Genomic DNA, 19758 nt, shown 5'->3' on the forward strand with positions numbered 1-19758 from the left:
ATTATTCAAAAATCAATATTTCAGTAAAACCAGTTACTGAAAGAAAACAATCAATATTTGATTGATGCCAAGGATGAAAGTATGCGTTCGATTTTTACTGCCTCGAACCTAATAAATAAATCGTCGAAACAAAAGAAAATTGCTTCGACCGCATTTTTTTATTGCGATTTAAATTAAAACGAATATGGCGGCGGAATAATCTCTAAAACGCCATTTTAATGACCCTTTGTTCGTTGAATAAAACCTGAACAACACCGTAGCAGTTTTTACTTCCTCAAGTTATTTTTTTAAGAATTTTCCTTTTTTTTTTTCAGGTACGTTGTAAGCGCATGTCTTCATACCAAGCAAAGTATATAATCAGGTAAATTCACATCTATTCGTCGGCAGGCATTGGACTAATTCTTATTTTTTTTTAATATCAGATTTTCGACTACAGCTGTTTTGCTAAGCAAATCATCTACTGTGTGCTGTTTTAATGTTATTCTGATATTTTAATCATTACCTTAATCGATAGGTTGTGTTAAATTATGATTATGAATTGATTCAGTATTTCTTATTAGTGCTAAATATTAGAAGCCTGCAAATGGACATGTTTTATGTTTCATACCTGGAGTTCACTGGTTATGATAATTTCGCATAAATTTTGGTCTTTTTTTGTCATTTTTTTAAGTTTTAGTTATATAAGGGGTCATATGTTAGCGGTCGACTAATTTTGGTGGGGTTCGCGAAACCAGATTTTTGCGTGATTAACTGCAGGTTTGAACTATTTTTTAGTAAATAAATTCTTTTTCGAAATCGGTGGGAATTTATAAATCTTGTAAATCATGCCCGCTTATTAAAGTTATTAACATAAAAAAAATTTAAATTTGTTTTATTTTTAAAAAAGGGTCAAAATGTATCAAAGACATTAATGGAATATCCAAATGAAAAAAATCCAAAAAAAAACAGAGTTTTAAACGAACAATATTAAACTTTTAGTAGTTTAGAACCATTAGGGCTTTTTGCAAAAAAATCTTAGTTTTATATAAAATAACCGTAACAATTAAAAATGACTAATTTAGGTAACATAAAACAGTCAAATATTGATTTGCAAACCCAAGTCGAGTCACGTTGTTGTAATGCTTGATTGTTTTTTTTGTATTTATTTAATTTTAAAATATCAACACAGACAGAAATCGACAGACATACTTAGACTTTAGAAACGGTTAGACTTATGTAGAGGTTAGTACATACGAAATATGTCTAGAAAGCTCCGAATAAGTCAAAAATACCTTAATATATATGATGTTATATTAAAAATACTTGTCCACGAAAAGATTGTCATAATAAACGTGTCACGTGTGGTGGATAAAAAAATCGATTTTTTTTTGGATGACACAAATCTAGTTGCCAATTTTATTGATAATTTATCACTCTTTGATGGTACTATTCCACTCGATATAAAAAAAAGGTAGTCGAAGCTGTAAAAACTCGAGATGGTATATTCTACTGTTCAAAAATTTGAGATGGATCAAAAGAACATCAATTCGTTTATTCAAAAGGATTTGAGTAACTTCGTTTCTCAAAAATCATTGACTTCATTGTGGACTTCAGATGAATATAATCAGTGTTTGACGAAAAACGAAAAACAGTTTCAATACTTGCTGCAAATTGTCAAAGATTGTCAAGGACTATTTCCTGACTGCAATAATAGCGGATATGTATGACTAAATCTAATAAATGTGTATTTTTCTATTAATACTGTATTAAGGTGTAAAATTTCATATGGTGGAACGGAATTCTTTTTTTATTAATTATTTATTGATATTTCAACTTTTTTTTCTGAAATAGATAATAAATAATCTCAAAATTTACTAATTTAATGGATAAATTGAAAATATTTATTAAAAAGTTACAAATATAAGTACCCATTGGGATTACAATGGGAAAACACACCTGTTTTGTATGGCATTAAATTTCCTATTAGAATAATTGAAAACATTTCAAGATAATTATTTTTCAGTCAACAACGAAATTCAAAACAAAAAATTATTTTACATTAAATTTTTCAATCTTCGACCTCGGATATCTTTGAAAAATTAATTAATAATTAAAAATTCATATGTGGTAAGTACTTTCTAGAGGTAACTGACAACTAACAAAACAAATAAGAACTAAAAGTTCAGATTTTCACGAAATTATATATTTTTACATGACAATTGTTTCGACATCACCGTGTCTTTATCAAATGTAATATTTACAAACTACCTGCTACTATATACACTCAAACAAACTGCACTGCAATCCTTGCATTATAGATAAAATTATAAATAAAAAACAATACCAGACAACAGTAAACTCTATTTATCCGAAACCTAGTACAGAACACGAACGATTTAAAACAATTACATACATAGGAGAACCTAGTGAAAAAGTTTCAAAACATTTGTCAAAATGTGGTTTAAAAATAGCTTTCAGATCTAACAACACAATAGGAAAATTTTTAAAAAACAATAAAACGAAGTGTCCAAAATCTCAACAATCAGGTGTGAGATGCAGATCTTCTCCTAAAATTTATATTGGACAAACAGGTAGATCCTTCAAGAAACGCATTAATGAACATAAAAGATCGTTTAAAAACAATAGTCTAGATTCTAATTATGCTACACATTTAAACACAGAAAAACAAATTTTTGACGACAATTTTGATATTTTACATACAGTCACAAAAAGTACAAAATTAAATTTATTGGAAGTCATGGAGATTAACAAAATGAGACATTGGAAGGTATTGCTTAATTATCAATTAGATTTAAATACCTCTCATTATTAAATTTAAATTCTCACAACTACATTAATTAAGGTTTTATGGTCATTGTTCGGTATATATGGTAGCAGGTAATTTGTAAATATTACATTTGATGAAGACACAGTGTCGTCGAAATAATTGTCAACAACTTTTAGTTCTTATTATTCTGATAAATGGATTTTCATCAAGTAAAAGGCACCGCAGTTCAACTGGCAATTAGTTTATGTGCGTCAAATCCAAAAAAATAGCTTTTTTTTTTCACCCACCCTAGTGTCACCCGGTACATGTTTTTTGGTAGTTTAATCAAATTTTGGTGGTATTGATCTTGAAAGTGCTGTCAACTGCTCAAATCCTGTTCGAATATTCTAAGAGCTTCGTTAGACACAAAAAAATTTCGTCGTTGACTAAAAAGTAATATTCGTCTTAACCGGTCGCTTATTTTAAACGTTCATTTCTGTAGACGAAGCAGATTAAAGTCAGCCGATGTACATATAAACGCAAAAAGGAGGAGGAAACTTCTAATTTTTCCCAACCCGATCGGGTTCGAATTAAATCGGCGGGGTACTCCGCCAAACTTCACTTAAACTTTTATATATTACGAAACTCATCTATATTCTCCCTGCCTTTTTTTGCTCCCTCCCCCGTCGCCCTCGGGAAACTTAGTTGCCGAGCCATTAAAGTTTTCTTTCGCAGTCGATTTTGACATTTTAACTCGGCCTTAATATAATCCCCAACTTTTTTAATTAACCCATCGTCGAATTATATTCTCTTTCAAATGAAAAAAAAAAGTTTCGTCCCTGTCCCGTGCCGGTTTGCCCGTGGGAAAATTCCCGTTACCGTTTTAATCGGTCGTTTTTTAACGGAGGTATTTCGAAATTGCCGCGTATAGAGGATCGACATTTTAAATTTGGAACTGCAACGGTCCGTGCGGTTCATTTTTTTTAAAGGTTCGAACCGTTCGACTGCCCAAATCAGTGATTTCCACACGTTTTTATCTAAATCTAAATTATTCAATTAATCAAGTATAAATCTCCTGAATACCTTTTTAACAAAATCACTTTTCGTACAGATTTTTTCATGACGATATGTTTATCTCTCTTGATAGAACTCTTCGCAAATAATCAATAATGATTTTAAGTGTGCTCTCTCTATTTTCTGAAATAAATGAAAAGAAGTGAAGTGATATATCTTGAATATATTAGCAATCAAGCAATCATAAATGAAAATAATAAAGAAGTATATATTGAGAATACCACAATATCGAGAAGAAATGTTTAAAAGATCATTTTCTTAGAGCATTGCACATACAATAAATAATTTACGTCTTTTTGATTTAACAATATCAACCAAAACTTTTAAATATCTGTAAAAAATATCTTCTTGGAACTCAATAATTTCTTTATCGGAAAACCACTCTGCTGTTTACCCTTACCCCTTCCTTTCTTCTTTGTGGTATGAGTGTTCTCTCGATACCATTGTCAGATCACCATCGGGCCCAAAAATCATCCGCTACCTTCTCTTTTGTTCAGGGAGCCGTAAAATTATCTCAACCCAAGTCGCTACACCCAGAATTAGAACACCTTACTCTAATAATTTCCACATAAAATATATTAAGCGTTTCATCCCAAAATGCGCTTCAACACAACCTTCCAAAGACTATGAGTCCGATAGCAATCCCACACTTGCAACAGTTGTCCTTCATAGCATTCAAAACATCACTGACCACCTATCAAAAGTTCCCAACACACCCATATGAGAATCAGTCATCCGAGACAATGTTCGCGCCCTCCTTTAGCTCCGCCCCCTTCAAATAATATATAAGCACATAGATACATAGTAGAATGAGAGCCAGTTTTAGTTAAGTTCTGAAGAAGGCAACTGCAGGATCTCATCCTCCAGGAAAAATATCCATAGTAGAAAGAAGTTAATATCTGGGATCAAATGAAATTATTTTTTTCTACTCCCGTCCGTGAAAGAAAGGCCTAACTACACACCGATCTAGCGTGCGGGAAGCGTCACTTTACCACGTCAGTTTCGTTTCCCATGGATCCGAGGCACTGCGGACATTTCCAAGTTTTTACCGCACGGGTTTGGGAGCAATCGGATGTTTTTGGAGATTTTACAGCACTGAACAAATTTTGACGTTTGTCAATTCTGACGGTCATGTCAGTGAATGTATTCCTGTTGTTTTGCGAAAATGTACCCAATAAGTAACGGTCGTAGAAAAAGTATAGTTTGCAAGAAATTCGGCAAACTTTATAAGTCGCTCCGCTGCGTTCCGCTCGTGTCAAATAAATTCGTGGGTCAAATGCCGTTTACCGTACTTGTTGCATAATATACAAAATATATAAGAAATTCAATACGATGTTTAAATATTTGGGTTGAAGAAAACGGAACCTTAAATAAAAAAAAATAATTCGTATCACTCTTGTGCTGTGTTAAAAGCTGAAATTGCAAAGTAGGAAAACTTTGCTTTGCTAGATAGGAACCGTTTCATGCAGGCTTGCCTGGCTGTTATTTATCACTTATTACTATTTTGAAAAAAATGTTTTAATGCCTAATGCATAAAATGAAAAGTGAATAAAGTACATCATCAGAAATTATGTTTAAAATTAGCGATTAGCTAAAAATTAGATACTTGGTACCGCAGGAAAAAAAGCTTATTTGTTACAAAAAAGTTGGGAAATTTTAAAGTTATAATGTTACACTTGTTAAGAATATTTTATCACCTTTTTAAAGGAACTTCCACAGGCTACTGTAACGCTTTTTACAAAACTTTTGGATTCCTCCTGCATCGGTTTTTGCTTAGTCGAAATTGCTGACGTTTCGCCAATCATCCTGTTGACTTCTTCAGAGCTTGACTGAAAGTGGATCGTATTTTACTCTGTACCTGTACTAATAAGACGTATAACCACCGTCTCGGATGACTGATTCCCAAATTGGTGACAGGTAGAGACCTGAGTCGCGGTTAAGATTGTGAGGTTGTTTGTTGTTGTTGTTTGGTTGTTAGAAATCTATAAGAATCTCAACCGCGACTCAGGTCTCTACCTGTCACCAATTTGGGAATCCTCAATAGCCCCCCCCCCTCAAACAATATATAAGCAGGTACAGAGTAAAATACGAGCCAGTTTCAGTCAAGCTCTGAAGAAGCCAACAGGATGATTGACGAAACGTCAGCAATTTCGACGAATTTCGGCAAAAACCGACGCAGGAGGAATCCAGAACTTTTGTAAAAAGTATTTTATTACCGTTTGTCTAAATAGAAACATTTTTTTTGTGCTTTTCTTCGATTTTAAAAGACAACATAACTTAACTGCTGTTAAGCGTGCATTAGAGTTAGAAGAAAAATGCTCTGATTTTCACAATTATTTACTGGTTTGACAAGTGTTTCAGCGGCACCGTGCCTTTATCAAATCCCAAATATGACAAGATTCCGACATGTTTATATATAAACAAGTAGTGATAGATCGTTGTTTACTGTTGTAGGATGATAAATTTAAATTCAACAATTTGTCATTAAGTAATGTATCCGTATATCTCATTTTGTTAATCTCAATAGCTTCCAGCAAATTTGGTTTTCTGCTTTTTTGAATCATTATGTAAAATATCAAAATTATCAAACTTGTGCATTTCTCAATTTCTCATAGTTAGAATCCGAGCTTTTATTTTTATATGCCCTTTTATGTTCGTTTTTCCACTGGGGTTTTCAGTTTTAAAAGCAATCTTAAGACGAAATTTAGATAAATGTTTCGAAATTTTCTTGCTAGGTTCTCCTATGTATTTTATTGTTTTATAAACTTTGGATTCGGTATTTAAATGGGATAGAGAGTTCCTTATCTATTAAAGAAAAGTTCGTAACAATTGTTAAATGCTATTTGTTTTATAATTGGTAATTCTTTTTTAAAATTTATATGGTATATGTATTAAGTAGTCTGCGGACCGAAGAATAAAAGACAGCCATTTTGTGTGTGTGAGGATGATTTGAGTTATTACGAATTACTAGATCCTTGTGTGAGGGTTTATGAGGGTTAACGGAAAAATCTAATTTGTCCTGTAATTTAATTATAGTTAAGTTTAGAAACTTTAAAGAGTTGTTTAGTTCCAACTCTATGGTAAATTTTCTGCGCTTGTGTGTGGAGTTAATATGATTCAAAAAGAAGTCTTTCCAGTGAAACAAGCAAAAACATCATCTTTATATCCACTTTTATGTTTGATAATGCGTTTTTGAATGTTCTACCCGTTTTTCCGATATACGTTTTGCGTATTTAATTTCTTTATCCACAGAACATTTTGAAAAAGAATTAATTTTTGATACATAACATTATAACTAAAAACAGTGTCAAAAAACACCTAACTCAAAAATTATAAAATAATGAAATACTGAGGAGAACCTAGCGAGAAAGTTTTGGTTAGTTTTGGTTAGTAATTATATCGGACAAACAGGTAAACAATTTAAGAAACGTATTATATATGTTTGACGAAAATTTTCATATTTTACGTGATGAATCAAAAAGCAAAAAATTAATTGGATTCTTGGAAGCTATGGAGATTAACAAATTGAGATATTCGAATCTGTTATTGGAGTTAAACGGATCTCTTTTGTTAAATTTATATTTATAACTCTACAATGATAATTAAGAATTTTATATTTGATAAGCTCTATTATCACAGTGAAAATCTCAACATTTTTTCTTCTAATTATATAGACTTATCTTAAACTCACACAAGGAATTGTCAGTTAGAGAACTTTTTCAAACCCTTGTATATTTAATATCTTCAAAAAAATGCAATTACATGCTGCCGTTTGTATTGAAGCAGACAAAATTTCGGCACCTTTTGGGTTTCCTAGATAGAAACCGTTTAACATAGGCTTCCTTTATTTTATTTTTTTTTATTTATTTTATTTATTTTATTATTTTAAATAGGTGTTGCATATGATCAAAACGAAACCATTGTCATAAATATATTGAAATACGCATTATGTTTCCTAACATGGCAATACAACAAGAAATACACTTTATTCGATGAAATTTTATTGATTATATTTATTTATCCATATCTTAATCTAGATTGAGAAGTGTTTATTATTTTATAAGCGATACCCTAGAAGATTATTTTAGGGTACTAGGGACGGGGTTATAAGTCAACCGTGCACAGGAAAATGGCGGCACGTAGAAAATACCTCGCGTTATAGTTTTGATCGTCGATTTTCTCCCCATCAAATTTTCATATCGACACCGAGGTATTACATATTCGCCGCACGGTTGCGAACATTTGGATGCAGCGGCGTGCATTAAGGGTCGACGACGGAAATAAAGATGGAGAGGGGGGACGAAACGGCAAAATCGAAATCGACCCAGTGAAAATTTATCGTCGGATCCGGAAAATTTGGGAGAATATTTTTATGCCGACGTCGATGCAAAACAATGATCCCGGATACGGATTGTTCGTCGCGACGCTTTTAAATTTCCTTCTTCGTTTTACGGTTAGCGTAATCCTTTTACGTATTACGTAAATCCCGGGCACGGAACACAGATGCCGCATACCGTCGACGCTATGTTAAGTGCCCGCAGGCGTCGCGGCGCCGCCTCCGACGCGAAATTAGGCACTATTATCACGTGATGCGTCGCTAACGCGTCTCCCGCTATGGGTTTTATCCGATAAGTGTTTTATCACCGCCTTTTTCGAGTTCCCTTTTAATCCGACACGCGGGTTAGGCCTGGTTTATTGCTCCGCTAATATTGAGACTGAGTGCTTAAGGTGGTTTAAGCGGGACGTCTTGTTACTTTCGAAAAATCGATGAAATTGAATTTCTCGAAAGTATACGCGCTTGGCAACGAAACTTATATCTCGGCAACGGTAGGTCCTAGGGGACCGCCATTGGACAAGAAATGATTAGAGACGAAAAAAAAACTTTTTTTTATGTTCTCCGTTCTCCGTTTCTCTGTAGACGTGGCATTAATTGGCTATATCTTTTGAACGGTTTGCAACATGGCCTTCAAATTGTGACTCCTTTTAAGCCGTGCACGAGCTACACAAACCAATAAAAAATTAGTCTGATCAAACCAAGGCGTCCATCTTTTTATTTTAGATTTTCGATTGATTTTTGGATATTACCATGAAACAAGATAAGTGTCCGAAATTTGAAGCCATCCACTTGAAATATGACAGATATATTGAGCTTAACTCCGTAGCGAAGCCTATTAATTAAATTAAAAACCGCACTTGCAGGGTATCGAGAAAAAAATCGTTTCCCCTGGATGGTATATGCTATCAAAAAAATTCTTCAACCAAACGACGCGCAAGATCCGGACCAAAAACCTTTGTTCTTGATGATTTTTTTTAGAAATGTACATGTAATGATGTAATGATAATTGACCATAACACGAAGGCTGTGATTCTGTTGCCAGTTTTTTTTACATAGCTATATAGCCCGTATGGACAGCTAAAACTTTTTTATTTAAAGTTTTCACATACTGTACTGAGTGTAGCTATCGATTTTAAATTTGGCAAGGAGTCCGTTTTATCTCAAAAACTATTGAACCCATCGGCAAAAATGTGGGAGATCCGGGGCTATGACTTTTATTTTAGACATTTTTCTATTCTATACAGAGTTTTTCAATTATGGACAAAAATCTAAAAGACCATGAAAATCGTTCTTTTCGCTATTAAATTTATTAGCCGTAAATCGAAATTCGTGGAAAATATGGGCAATTGGTTTAAACAGTGTAATAGGCCACATCGAGAGCTACAATTTTTTTATTTAAGGTTTTCGTCTATCACATACGCTGTTTGAGATATTTGAAATAGTCCAAATGAAAATCACAATTTCTCGCCCTCAATCGAGACGCGATGACGTAATTGATTATTACGGCGTACTGAAAAAATTATACACCAGGAAACATTGGATATCCAGGGCTATCACCCCTATTTCGGACATTTTTTGAATCATATACAGGGTGTGTCGATTATTGGTAGAAAATCTAAAAGTTCCTTAAAATTTCCGTTTTTTGAGTAAATTATTGGCGATAAATGAAAGACTTTGAACAGTATCGTAAACCGTGTCGTGAGAGAGTTTCAGGTTTCGTCAATTATACAGGGCGCGAGATATTTGAAAAAATATCATTCGACAACGCTATTATTTGTGCGAATTTTAATATTTATCGATGTTTGCAGCAACTCGGAAGTTCGACGAGATGTGAAGCACATCTTATACAGGGTTACATAGATTTTGCGAAAGTTCCATAGTGATCCGCAGGAGCACGATAGAAAAGCGATGCGTCTCTCAAGGACAAAATCCCCGAATTGGCTTCTTTTTGAAATTAAAATCTGGTCCGCGCTACACAATCGATGAAATTGAATCTTTCGAAAGTATACGCGCTTGGCAACGAATCAGTGTCGAAAAATAAACGTTTCGATTTTTTGTCTGTTCTCTGTTCTCTGTCGACGCTCCATAAAATCGCGAATATCATGCGAACGGTTTGAGCGAGGGAGCTGAAATTTTGCTCCTTTTAAACAGCCCACGAGATACATAAGAGTGTTGGAAATGGCCGCGATCAGACCTAGGCGTCCATCTTTTTCTCGCCATTTTCCACACATCGCTATGAAACAAGATAAGTGTCTGAAATTTGAAGCTATCGACTTCAAATTTGTCAAGCGGTTAGTGTTTAGTCCCCTCACGGAACCTGTTGAAATTGGGAGCGGGCTGGGGGGCGGAAAGTATTTTTAAAAAAATTAAAACCACGTTTGCAAGGGTAAAAGAAAAAAATCTTCCTGCAGAAGATCCGCGAGATGCAATGCTATAAATCTTTATTCTTGATAGTTTACAAAAATATATGGAGTGTGTCCGGTATGCGCAAAAAACTGAAAATCGGGGTCCCCTTGATATGGTAATTGGAGATAACTAGAAGGCAGTGCTTCAGTTGTCAGTTTCTTTCATATAACCCGTACAGGCAGCTAAAACTTTTGTATTTAAGGTTTGCAGCTATTGTACCGGGTGTTCAGTATGTTGCGTGCTATATTAAGAATTGTAACAAGTATCTTAAATTTGCAGCTATCGGCTTCAAATTCCGCAGAGAAGTAGAAGTTCATACCGGCATTTAAACTTTTGAAATTGGGCACATTGTCAAATACCGCAAAATATTTTTTTAAAAAGTTTGACAATTTTATTTTGGGTTATTTTGCATCCCAAAAAAATAATTATTTTCTAGAAAACTGTTTACCCGATCGGCAAAATTTTAAAACCAAAAGACGCAGGAGATCCCGTGCTATAACTTTTATTTCCAGCATTTTTTCGATTATATACAAGGTTTGTCAGTTCTAGATAAAAATGTAAAAGACCCCTAAAAATTGTTCTTTTTCAGAGTAAATTATTTGCCGTAAATCGAAAACCATTTACTCTATTAGAAATGTTCATATACCAGGAAACGTGAGAGATCCCGGGCTATAATATCTATTTCGAACATTGTTTGAATTATATACACGGTGTGTCGTCTATGGGTAAAAAATCTAAAAAATCCTAAAAAAAATCCGTTCTTGTGAGTAAATTATTGGCGATTAATAAAAAACTAATAAATGTGTTATAATTTGGTTTGAGCAGTATCGTAAACTGTGTCGAGTGAAATTTTCATTTTTCGTCTATCATACAGGGTGCGCGAAATATTTGAAAAAATATAATTTTAAATCGCAATCGACGATTTTTCGAAAGCAATCTGGTTACTTTCGAAAAATTGAAAAAACCGAATTTTTCGAAAGTATACGGCTTGGCAATGAAACGCATATCTAGGCAACTATAAGTATAACTAAAAGTTTATGTATTAGATGTCAGTTTCTTTCACATGGCCATATAGGCCGTATAGACAGCTAAAAGTTTTGTATTTAAGGTTTTCACCTATTATACAGGGTGTTCGCGATATTCAATTAAAAAAAAAAAAGTAATAGGTGCCTAAATTTGTAGCTACCGACTTCTTATTTGGCAGAGAGGTAGAAGTCTACAATTGCATTTAAACTGATAAAACTGGGCGCCATCCAAAATCGCGAAGTATTTTTAAAAAAAAAATGATTTTTTTTTTTGGTTTAGCGAAAGCAATTATTTTATCCAAAATTATTGCACCGATCGGTCAAATCTTTACCCAGGAGACGAGCAGGATCCCTGAAAGTTGTTGTAAATTATTTGCTGTAAATCAAAATTCGTAAAAAATATGGTCAATTAGTTCAAAACGGTGTTATAAGCTTTATCAAGAGCTACAATTTTTGTATTTACGGTTTTCGTCTCGTACGCTGTTTGAAAAATTCATGGGCTAGGGAACGTGGGAGATCCAGGGTTACAACGTCTAATTCGAACATTTTTTGAATTATATACACGGTTGTTTTGGACAAAAATTCTAACAAATCCTAAACATTTTCAGCCTTTGAGGGTGAATTCTTGGTCGTGAATAAAGAACGTCAAATGAAGCAATAATTTGAAACTATTTAAAAAAAATAAAAACCGCATCTGTAGCGCTTCGAGAAAAAAAAATGAAATATAAGATAAATTACAAACTTACATTATTTTTTATCTTAGAATTGATATCTAAATAAAAATATAGGGTTCTATTTGAAAATCTTGAGATTTTGTTAATTGAATTCGCCAAAACGGCGCCACCTAATTGGGACACCTTGTATTAGCTCGGACGCATCTGTCAAACTGATTGAGTAGTGCATGATCTCCTTAGTCTGTGGTGAAATTTTCGTTGCAGTACCTGGATCAGTGGCGTTACAACACAAAATATCAAAATATGGAAAAAAAAACACAACCTCAATTTCTGTCTAAACTATGCAAAATTCGAGCAGAAATTTCTTAAGAAAGTGACCTTTATTTTAACCAAGGATTCCAAAAATGTCGAAATATACAGGGAGTTCCATTTAAAATACAAAAGTTGATGTCAAAGGGGACACTTTTGGGGCACCATGTAGCAACAAAATTATAATATTTTAAATTTTCGGGAGAGTCTAAGAAGCTTTTGTACGAAACTTTTTTCGTATCTCCTATGGGTTTCCAAATCGTATAGTGGGTCGTTTTATTTGGTACACGGTGTACATCTTTCATTAAAACATGGTCGTATTTCCGGACGGTGCAGGTTATAACAGGTCCGATCTCTTCAGCCGAACATTAGAAAACACTGGGACCTCATCATTTATTAAACCGCTCTTAGTGTACTCTCTCGACCGACAAATGAGGGCGCGAGAGTGCGATTTGCAATTTAAAATGTTCCCGAGTTGTTGGCGTAGGTCGTAAGTAGTGGCGTTACGTTGCAATTTGCGTGGCGTCCCGCGCCATATATCGTTCGATTTTCGGTTGTTTTTGCCCACGATTTAGGGCCGCCATTTCGGTACCTACCAAATCGAGACGGAAGAGAACGTCAGCGACATAAATCCGGGCGTGTCCGCCCATCGAAGTCGACGTTAGATAAAAGTTTCACTTCCGTTTTTATAGTAGACGCGATCGCACACGTCCGACTAAACGAGACCGCATAAGTCAATGACTTCGTCGTGATTCCATCAACAATTTTATATATAGTGACTCACAGCTTAAATGATACGGTCGCTAAACATAAACTAACTGGTCTGAATGTCTAAAAGTGTGAATTACTTTTTGTCTTAAATATGCCTTACTTAGTTAACAATAAAGAATTAATTAAATTATATACAATATTAACGTCACAGCTTAAATGATGCGAAACAAAATATTACCAAATCAATAGAGAAAAACAACTGCATAATTTTATAGTATACTCCGGGGAAATTGTGGCCCATACTTCAGTAATTTTTACTTCTAATTTGGGACACTATTTACTTTGTTTTTTAACCCATATTATCCCAAGCATAAAAAAAACTTTTTTGTTCTGAAGATATTTATTCTGTTGCACTTAAGAATAGATTACATGTGTCAAAAAAAAAATTAAAACTCGAAGCATACAAAAATACTGGTGCGTAAACGAACCACTGGGAAAAAACATTAAATTATGTTTTGGGGCACATAATATGTAACATATTATTTATACATAAATATACAAAAGAAAAATCAAATTAGACAGAAAACGACTAAAAGTTTATAATACGCATAATATTTTATGGTGCGTGAGCGCACCACTGGTAACACCCGGTTTCATTTTTGGTGATATTTTAAAAAGCATGGAGTATGTAAATGCACAATTACACTTATTACAAACATAAATTGTGTGGCTGTGGCAGATTCTGCATATCTTTCTGGCTTTATTAGCATAAAAAATCATGAGGTGACCATGATTATCATAACACATCTATGGCAGGTGCAAGATTTCTTTGAGTAATTGTTTTATCAGTTTTTAAAAGTCGCTTAAGCAATGTAAGATTTAAAATCTACCTGGGAAATCTTTTGTTCACAATTTCAATGCATTCACTACTAAACTATCCAGTGAGTTACAACATAAAGGCCACCACCATTTTTTTCCAGAGACCTGGCACCTGTAATTAGCAATTCCGTTGTCATGTCAATCTACCCCACCCATATATCTATTGTATTGGGCAATTTCATAAGGTTTGGGGTATATTTACATCTTTCCGTTCTTTTCTATTATAGCACTAGAAACATTACTTGCCACAGTTACAACTGAATTGTCGTGCCAACGGACAATAGAAATTTTTGATTCAGATTCGCATGCTGAAAAATAGGTTCCGCGGTCTTTTTTTCCAAATAATTTACAATTTTATTGGACATTTATTTGTTCTATTTTCCCGGATGGTACCAATGGCAAAATAAAAATTAGTTTTTAAATGAACAAATAGTTTGAATGATGAAAAAAAATTGTTAAATTTTTTTTTTGATTTACTGGCTTATCTACAACAGAATGTAAACTCATGACAACGTCATCGCCAAGACCAAGGTCAAAATAAGGTTTATTTTCAGCACCACCATATGGAAGTGGATGAAATAGGTACCCATCAGATGAACAAAGGCACCAAAGCTTGAAGCCAAAACGAACTGGCTTACCACTTATAAACATTTTGCAGGAATGGCGGCCAAAGTAGGGTACCTCTATCTATCTATGCATAAGTTGAACGAAATTAAGCCAAACTGAAGGTTCAGTAGTCGATGAATGACTGTTGAAGGACAGCTGTATTATTCTGTGTATGTAACTCGAAAGTTCCAACTATATCAGTTGGTTCCCCAAACTCTTGTAGATTTATGTTATATCTTCTTCGTCAGTCAAGGTATTCACGCCGGGTGGAATATAGACCGCGTCAATATGTTCTGTAAATATTTTTTCAAGTTCTTTTTAGCATAAATTTTCAAGGAATAGAATGCAACAATACATAAGAATACGTAAACACTTTCATTGTTATTGTCCTCATCAATGACGTTCTCCTCCATAGCCGCCTCTAATTCCTATTGAGTCAAATACCTCGGAAATGCCATATTTTGCGAACTGTAACGTTCACTGCCCAAGGCACAAACTAATACTAAAGAACGCGCTAACTGTTGGATGTTTTATCTACATGCGCTGACTTGTCTAGACTTGCAATAACAAAGTTTTGTTTCGCAGATAAAACCAGTGGTGCATTCACGTACCAGTAAATATTTTCAAAAAATAAAGCATAATTAATATAGTATTTCCAATGTATGTTTTCTGCGATATAACCCACATGCTACAGACTTAACAAAAATGGCAATACAAATCCAAAATATTTTTTTTACTATTTTGTGGTTATATATAACATCTTTCCTTTACACATAAATTAGCTATTAGCGATCATAGAATAGATGGTGCATTAACGCACAAAATTAGTTTATTTCAATAAGTTGTTTTTTTCCAAATAAATAAAGATACATTCAGACCAGTTGCTTTTTATTATAGCGACTGCATCATTTAAGCTGTGAGTCACTATATGTCAACTAATTGAAGATGCTACCCAGAGTAACTGCAACCGTAGAAATTCCAGTTAATTTAAAATAAACCTCAAGAGAGCTTTTAGTGAGTAGCAGACTATGTCAAACAGGGAGTGAAGGGGCCGAAGATCTCTCAGAAGCCTTAGAAAAAACTCAAACCACCAAGTGAGCACCAGAAGTAGATCAGAACCGATGTAATAGTAATTCAGACAGTGATGACCATTTTTATAATTTCCAATATATCAATAATACAGGGTGTCTTGAAACTAGGGTCCACAACGTCTTTGTTTTTAACATACAGGGTGTTAAATTTGAAGATTTGATTGAAACACATAAATATTTTTAAATAAAACTACTACACATATTTTTTAATGTGTACAAACGAGTTGCAGATAATCATTAGTATGCCTTGGAAGTTAATGTCATTTGTTTATGTTGCCGGGTAAATAAAAATTAAATGTCAATTGTTCGACAGATCACGTTCAAATGATCTACTCTCAACTAAATGCCTATGTGTATTAATAAAAACTCTCTCTCTTGTACCGCCTCCCCAGCTCTGCAATTACAAAATCAGTATACAAAATGAATATCTGCTGATTTTCTATTTGAAAACAACCCCATCAGATTTAAATAGCTTTTCATCAACAATCAACCTTCTTAAAATGTAAAGGTTATAATTTTTATTAGAATAATTAGCTTTACAGTTGATTGTTTGATTTTTCTTTCGTTAATAAAAGGATTTATAAGAACTGTCTAAGTAAAAACAATTGATATTTAACGCCAAAGTGCTTGGAACATGGATGATCTGTCAGCGGTCATGTTGTTTGTCGCAAGGTCTTATGCGTCCTACGTCAGAATTTGTCATTAGAACTGTCATTGGTTAAACACGAAATTTTAAATCTCGCGCATGGGCAAAAAATGTTAATAGTTGTTTCATGAATTTCTGTCGGGATAGGCAGGGCCTCTGTCTAGTAGCTGTATGGGTTAAAATATTACGGCTTTACTTCTGATGATGTCGAAGGGTTCGGATTAGGCACATATTGTCGAGAATATCAAAAAAATAGATGTGCGCAGCGTAGCGTTGATGACAATTGTCAAGTAGGCTCCGACGTATATTTATGCCCTTTGATCTCCAGATCGTAATAACGCGGGAAACGTCGGCGCTAGCAAATTATTCAAGCCAATCATGCAAATCAACGTTTCATAATTAAAACGCGTCGATCTTTATCAAAGCCGTCGCGTCCATTTACCTAATGGTGTTTACGAAACGTATGGACTTTAGGGATATCGCTTTCCGGTCGGAAAAAAATCGCTCATTATTTGATCAGCTATGCGCTTTGATTCGCGATCGGTTAAATCCAAAAAGGGCAGATGTTCGTCGGCCATTTTAGATATTTTTTTATTGAATGAAAATATTTTATAAAACCTAAAAATTAATAACTAAAATTTGAATTGGACAATTTGCTGCTAAAAACTCGACTTTATTTCGTGGGTTTTCAGTTATATTTGAGTTTAAAAGAGGTTTATCATTATTGTATCGAATCAGGTAGTAAAACTACATTTATTTTTTTTTTGGAAAAACTTTTTTTTTTCCCATAAATAATTTACAATTTTTTATAGATATATCGACCCAGAGTGGTCATTAGTAACATAATAAATATTTATTATCAACTATACAATAAACATCAATCCTTACGATGGGTTTACGTAAGCCTATGTTGGTTCTGGTATTAATTTGGTATATATCATTTTTTATTTAAGTTTCATAATTGAACGTGATTAGTAATTATTAAATATGTATCTGTTTTTTGGTGTGGTGTTTTCACACAGCAATTAGTCCAGACGTAAATCTGATCAAACATGTTTGGGAGTACCTAGGTAAAAGCTCGTAATATTGCTCCAAACTGGTAATTCCAGATACTGAATTGCCAATATTACCATTGCAATAAGTTAATTGGGACACCAAAACTAGATCTACAGTTGATCCACTATATAACATAGATACCAACGATCAGGAATTTCGTTACTGTTTGCAGCAAACACAAAATAGAGCAAAACTGAACCTCGAAAAAGCCAAAGAGTAACAAAAACTTCTCTAAAAAGTGGAGATCTCGTTATGGTAATCAATGAAAACCGCAGTAAATTTGATTCTTTGTATAACGGTCCCTTCTATGTTGTTGGTGCTAAAGGTGTGAATTGCATAATAACAAAAATAAGCTTAAAAAGTATGCTTGCTACTGAAGTAAAGTAAGGACAGGCCTGTCGATATTTACCGTATTGTTTATAAGATATGTTCCATTAACTTTAGGTGAGTATTTATGAAACTTTTTTCACTCATAATTATCAATTTTTTTTCAGTATACTATCAAAAGGAAATGTTTAATGTGATTAATAATATGTAAAATTATATTTGGTATATATCATAGTAATGTAATTATATTATTTCAGTTTTAATATTCGGTTTCAGCAGATGATTTCTCTTATTAATTATTATAACATAGTAAAGGCCATTCTCTGGAAATGTAAGGTGTAATAGGTTATAGTTCATTAACATCATTTTCGCTGCATATTTATTAAATATAAGTTTTCTAATATAATCTATTACGCCGACCTGTACTGAACCCGCTGAGTCAGTAAACCTCACCATATAGCGTTGTTATTGTAACCCATTTGTTTACGTATCATCGGCAATGCGCAAAAATATGACTGAGTTGTTTTCTTTCGTCGACGCTACAAGCCTATACCTATCGACTCTCATTCCTCAATTTATTGATTTATTTTTATATTTCGTTTGCAATTAAAAATAGAAAACGTAAAATGTTGCCTGTCTATAAAAAAAAAAACACGAAAAATTATATTGTCAACGTGGCGGTCTTAGTTTGGTCCGGGCAAATTTGCATTGTACTCCGAAACTAAAGAGCGAAACGGAATAAAAGGTAAAACGTCGGCGAAAAAATGAAAAAATAACACTCGCTCCGAGCCACTTTTATAAACTTTCTAGGAAATTTTCCTAACTCGATATAAATACGCTTTCGCGTGGGAGTGTAGGGCGCGGGGGGGGGTGGCTAGGGGGGCTGGTTGGAAAGGAAATAATAATTTAAGGCGCCCGAGGATCGATCGTTTCGCGGAAATCGGATGGATTATGTATTTTAAAACATATATCTTTTTCGTGGGAGCTCAGAATATTGAACTGTCAATTTGAAAGTAATATATGGGGGCGCAATATTAAATTTGCGTTCTCGTTGGTGCCGGAACTGCAACCGCCCCGCGTTTAGGGGGCGGATGGGAGCCAGGCACTGGATCTTGCGAAAACGCGATACGTATATATATATATATATATATATATATATATATATATATATATATATATATATATATATATAAGTAACCCGTTTCCTCTCGGTTTTCTCCGATTTATCAATTTTCGAAGTTTACTTGGAACGAAAGTTGGGCAATTAAAAGTTTCGGTTCGATCCAGCTTCGCGACTGATTGGAAGTTAAATTAATCAGATGACGTACAGTGCGATATTTTAGCAAACTAAGAGGACAAAATTAAAATTGCAACAGGTGATAATGTTTTAATTAAAAAAAAAAATTCAAAAGATCCAGGAAAAACCCAAAATAGTTTCTATCAGTATCGTATGTAACCAGCAATTGACTTGTTTCATTTAACTGCGAATATACATTTTATTCTATTAAATCCTTACGCCTCCAGTGTTGACAAAGATTTTTATTTAATCGATAATCATTTTCCTCTTTGTTTATAAGTATTTGCACACAAAACGTTTAAAGAATAGTATTTTATATTTACATGTTATAATTTATAATCTGAATATATAATTAGACTTTCAAAAAGGACCTTCACGGACTCCCTTTATTTTATTATATTTATATAAAATTTTTGTATTTCTTGTTTGTGTTTTATGTCTGAACAAATTACGCTAAGATCAACAACAACGAGTTGTATTTTGAATGATCTATTAGTCTCTGATAATGCTTCGGTTCAGCTAATCTGTAAAAAAAGACTCAAAAATGAATTAAATCAGGCTGAAATAGTCAGAAA

At 33.6% G+C, this 19758-nt stretch overlaps 2 protein-coding genes across 6 annotated transcripts in view; one reads left to right on the forward strand and one right to left on the reverse strand.

The window, feature by feature from the left end:
* Nucleotides 1-19758, forward strand: part of LOC132706791 (fasciclin-3) — a 448477-nt gene that overhangs the window by 303695 nt on the left and 125024 nt on the right. Inside the window, exon 1 of one of the 5 annotated variants that reach the window (XM_060678332.1) lies at nt 344-361. The exons of the other annotated variants lie outside the window; for them this stretch is intronic. The gene's annotated coding sequence lies outside the window, so the exon portion shown is untranslated. Of the gene's footprint in view, nt 1-343; nt 362-19758 lie in introns of those variants that run through there. 5 annotated transcript variants of the gene reach the window in all.
* LOC132706790 (uncharacterized) overlaps nt 1-19758 on the reverse strand; it is a 242995-nt gene that overhangs the window by 82809 nt on the left and 140428 nt on the right. The window lies entirely within an intron of this gene.

The sequence above is a fragment of the Cylas formicarius genome, unplaced genomic scaffold, assembly GCF_029955315.1.
Source record: "Cylas formicarius isolate icCylForm1 unplaced genomic scaffold, icCylForm1.1 PGA_scaffold_8__14_contigs__length_24414737, whole genome shotgun sequence".
Taxonomy (NCBI): Eukaryota; Metazoa; Arthropoda; class Insecta; order Coleoptera; family Brentidae; genus Cylas; species Cylas formicarius.